The sequence below is a fragment of the Tupaia chinensis genome, unplaced genomic scaffold (genome assembly GCF_000334495.1).
Source record: "Tupaia chinensis unplaced genomic scaffold, TupChi_1.0 Scaffold000274_1, whole genome shotgun sequence".
Taxonomy (NCBI): Eukaryota; Metazoa; Chordata; class Mammalia; order Scandentia; family Tupaiidae; genus Tupaia; species Tupaia belangeri.
Genome location: NW_006159756.1, coordinates 1,501,483 through 1,506,563, shown reverse-complemented (window position 1 = coordinate 1,506,563; position 5,081 = coordinate 1,501,483).

Genomic DNA, 5,081 nt, shown 5'->3' with positions numbered 1-5,081 from the left:
ACACGGGTGAACTCTCCCCACAGTTCTGCATCCGGAGTCAGGTGGCAATGGCCAAGGAGAAGGGGCCGCATCAGTTACACAGTCTTTTTTTTAAAGAAAGATTTTTGCTAAAGGGTGCATACTCTCACCTGAGAGAGAGAATGAGAAATCCCCCCCCGGGGGTGGGGGGTGGACATACTGCAATCCCTTCTCTCGGACATGCCCAGTGTGAGTTTCAAGCCTCCGAGACTCTACCCAGGTGGACCCCAGGTGGACCATATGGGAGTCCAGCTCTCTATCCACCATACCAGCTGCTGGCCTCAATTAAACAGCTTTTTTTTTTTTTTTGAGAGGTTTTTCGTTTTTTGTTTTTTTGGTTTTTTTCACTATAGGGCGCGTGCGCTCGCCAGACAGACAGAGACATAGAGACAAAAAGCGAGAAATCACCCCCCAGGGGAGATGGTCACGCCGCAATCCCTTCTCCTCCATTCTCCTCCTGGGATCTTGGGCACGCGCGCACACGTGCCCGGCGTGAGTTTTAAGCCACCGGGTCCAGGACGCGAACCGCGGTCGACTACGTGGGAGTCCAGCGACATAGCTATTACGCTAACTGCTGGTTCCCTAAACAGCTTTTTAAACAAGACAGCAGGCCAAGGTCTAAAACAGGCCAGCAGGTTGTAAAGGAACACACACACACACACACACACACACACACACACACTACTAGAGTCCTCTTTTCTCCTCAGTTCTCTTTCTGTCTCTGAAAAATGAACCCTAGATGTCACCAGTTTGAGAGCACTGACTACAGGTAACAAGTACTTTTGTCTTCCTCTGATTGATCAGCCTCAAATTAATGCTTGCATAAACTTTGTCATTCATTATGCTAACTTGGGATTCATTTATTTTTAGGTTGACAGAAGTATACAGCAAAAATGAATGGATAAGAAAAGTATAGATTTGAAAAAGTGAACTATGAATTTGGTGAAAGGAATTTTATGTGTGATGAAGCTGCCAAGATTACAGGGAAATTATTTACACGCACTTCTCAGAAATTGAACATTAACATCAAAATAAACTCTTGGATGGAAAATGAGAATGAGGTCCTATCTGCTAAAACAACTTTCGATGAAAATTTTATCTCCATGTCTTGGCACCGTGCATTGTATCTTATCGCACAAACATTTTAAATTCCTGTGTACGGTCATCCTTTGCATGTCAGATGGTCTCATTACAGTTGGGAGAATAAACACATCAAACATAGCCATCATCTTACTAATTTAACTGTGAAGTTGTAGATAACGCTGAAATCAAGCAGATTCATTACGACGATTACAGAAGGTCGAGGCATTTCTCATCCTTGAAGGTTGAGAGAATGACCAAAGGAGATTTATTAAATTGAGCTGAATCGGACTAACCCTGTCTCCATACCAGGGTGATAATATTTGGGTCAAAGCAGTCTCTTTATATCCTGAACTGTAACTCACCTTGATGTGCAGGCCTGTTGCTCCTGAACCTATCTGGGAGAACAGCAGATAGTGAATTGGTTAACATTGTGGGACTCCCAGGTAGTTGATCACAGTTCAAGGTCCACACCCAGTGCCCAGTGGCTTGAAACTCATGCCAGGTGTGCCCAAAATCCTGCGAGGAGAAGGGAGGAGAAGGGATTGCAGCATGGCCTTCCCTCCGAGGGGTAATTTCTGAATTTCTGTGTCTCTCTGGAGAGTGCACATGCCCTAGAGCAAAAACCTCTCAAGAATAAATAAATACATAAATAAATAAATACATAAACACATAAATACATAAATACATACATACATACATACATACATACATAAATAAATAAATAAATAAAAGAGTATATCCTGGTGGCTAAGCTACTGACCCTCGACTAATCACAATTGCTAACCTTTCAGCCAATCAGAGGCTGAAGATTAAAAAAAAAGAAAAAAGAAAAGAAAAACCTTGCGGCAAAGGTGAATATGGATTTTAGCCAGTCAGGTGTTTCTGTTGCCACTTCCTTTTCTTTGGCAATAACTATAATTTGCACATGTGGTGGGTGGGGAATTCTGAAATGTTTTCAGCTGGACTGACAATTCTAGAACCATCATGAAAGTTGATTAAGACTCGCAAAACGAAATTTGTTGCGAAATAGTCCTTTAACAGTGTCGTCATAGTTCATGATGATATTATTGATAGTGATTGGAGAGGGACTGGATTAAGGTAAAAATAAAGGAAGGAAATGAGTCAATTATTCTAATAACTCAGGTGTGAAGTGCTGAGCTCTTGAACCAACATGGTAACCAGTGGGAAGGCAGAGATTTCGAAGTCTGGAAACAATAAGGAGAAGGAAGCGACATGATTTGGTGCCTGACTGACAGTAGGGGTGAGGAGAAAGAGGAGCGAGGATGACTTGTGAGTTTCTGCCTTTGGTGGCCTCCTGGCTGGTGGCACCGATCTCTGAGACAGGAGGCACAGGGAAAGGATGAATTTGACGGGGAGGTTTGGAGTTTGATTTAGGATTTGAGGGCTTTGACTTTAATGCCCTTCTCTCCAGTGGCTCACAGAGCCCGTTTCTGCCTGGGTCCTGGGCCCCTGTCCTCTAGGACTGTGTTTGAATCTTTGTTCCAATATTTACCAGCCATGAGACCTTAACCTCACCAAATGTAGTTTTCTTTTCTGCAAAATGAGACTAATGATTGTATCTACCTCCTAGGACCGTGTGTGTCTAAAACAGGTGAATCCAAACCTGGCACAGTGTAAGCACCACATCTATGTTAGCCGTTGTTCCTGTTGTCATAGAGACAGTCAGAATGATGAACAATGACAGCCTCCAAGATGACACTCCAGCTGAGGGAATTTTTAAACTCCAGAGCAAGTGTAGGAGCTCAGGGAAGAGGTGAAGCTGAGCCCAGCCTGTGCACCGCTGTACCTTCACAGTCACGGCTCGCAGTCAGGAAAGGAGCGGCTGTTAGTGCCTTGACAGTCAGGCATGGAAGCAGGATAAAGCCCAGACCTGTTGCACCAAACAAAGGATTTGGGTCAGCTTTGTGCACGGTAGCTAGACTTACATGCATATGTAACAGAGGAAAGGAGCACTATGAATATTTATAAGGGAAGGCTTGTGCAGGCATGCTGGCGTCATCCACATCTTCATCCTACCTCAGGAGGAAGTTTTGTATTTAAATTTATGGAAATATAGTCCTTTACATCATTAAGGCATCTCACAGGTCATAGAAGGTCCCTGCATGTGCCCCTTAATCTGGTTAGCTCTGGATCAGACTCTGAGGCTCTCCTTATCAGAAGGAAAGTATGTACGAGAACCCTCCCCTACCCAGTGGAATTTCTTAGTACAGATTTATTGTTGCAAATTTATGGCTGCAGGCCTTGGACTCTGAATAAAACACTCTTGGTTCTGGTGGACAGGGGCAGAGCTCTCCTACACATGCTTATCTCTCGCTCTAAAATGGTCAACTAATTGGTGGCCAGAGAAAGAAGACAAAAAGAAAAGAAAAGAAAATCTGAAGGATCCAACTTTTTATTTAACTTGTTAGCACACTTTTGGCTGTTTTTGCCATGGTTTCTGCAGCAGGGTGGAGTGGGAGAGGTCAAGGAATTGCAGGCACTGGGACTGCCTTTGGGGAGACATGGAGGAGACTGCTGTCTGAGGAGTTGTGATTAGGGTTAGGGTGAAAGGGCTTTTTCCGGAGGCTGGGAAGGAAACCAGACACCATACAGTGGGAAGCATTTGTCTTTTACTTTTGAAGTTTCTCCTGTGGAATTTTAAAAAGTAGGAACAGGCCAAGTCCATGGTCTGGTGATTAAGCTGGCCAGATCCCCTTGGGTGATCATGCAATTCCAAGTTCCAAACCAGTAGCTTGAAAAATCTGAGTGCATGTGAGTGCATGCCTAAATTATCAAAAGGAGGGAGAAATGGAGAAGGGATTGCAGTGAGGCAATGCCCACAGGGAGGATGATTTCTCACTTTTCCTCTTTCTCCCTCTCTCCAACAAGAGCACACAAACACTGGCAAATCAAAATATATATATATTGGGGAAAATAACAGTGAACCCCATGTGCACAAAACCCAGCTTCCAGCCACCAGCCTCCACTTAATCAATCCATAGCTAATCTTGTTTCATCCACGTTCTACTCTTCTTTCCTGATGCTTCACAGGATTATTTTAAACCAGGTGCCAACATCATAATTTCAGCTATGAATATTATAGTTCAATATATATCTCAAAATACGATTTAAATAAATGCAGCTATAAAATCATTATCACCCTTCCTAATACTAATAATCAGCAATTTTCTGAAGACTGTATAGGAGTTGAGTCCCTGGAAGAAGAAAACTAATTAGTAGTGTGCCACTTTCTGTGGTGTAAATGCTCCCACCATGGCTAATTTCAACTACTACGGGACAGAACAGAGTTGAGATATGCACTCAGCTGACTCTAGTGAGCCAGTACAAACTGGCTGCAGCATATCACCAATTAAAAATCATAAAATATCCAGTGTAAATGTTAAAGATGATCAAACTCATACGTTTTGTGTAGCATTCATTTGTTAGCATTAGGATCCACACATCAAATTTCAATGATGTCTTTTAAGTCTACTTTAATGTAAAGTTGTTCCCCTCCCTCCTCTTTCTTTTTTTTTTTTTTTTTTTGATTGCCAGTGGGACTGTGCAATTGCCAGAGAGAGAACCCCCCGATGGATTATGATTATGCTGCAAGACTTTTCCCTCCATTTCTCCACCGTAAGGATTTGGGGCATGCACACATATGTGCTTGGCGTTTTTCAAGCCGCTAAGACAGGACTCCATCAGATGTTGGCCAGGTGGAATCCACCTTTCTTTCTTCTTTGTTAATCCAGAATGTGTTGATAGCGATGGTTTCCCACTCATCTTGAGTCAGGACGCTTTTAGTGCTGCTTCCTCCTGGAGGAACACCCTGAGCTCGTCACCTCCATGGAGCAGGAATCTGGGCTCTGCACCAGGCGCTTCTTGTGTTTCCTCTTTTCTTCTGGAGAGGGATGAAGGAGATCCTTTGCAAGAGGCGTGTTCTCATGGGGAGGTCATCACCGCCGGCTGGAATCTACCTT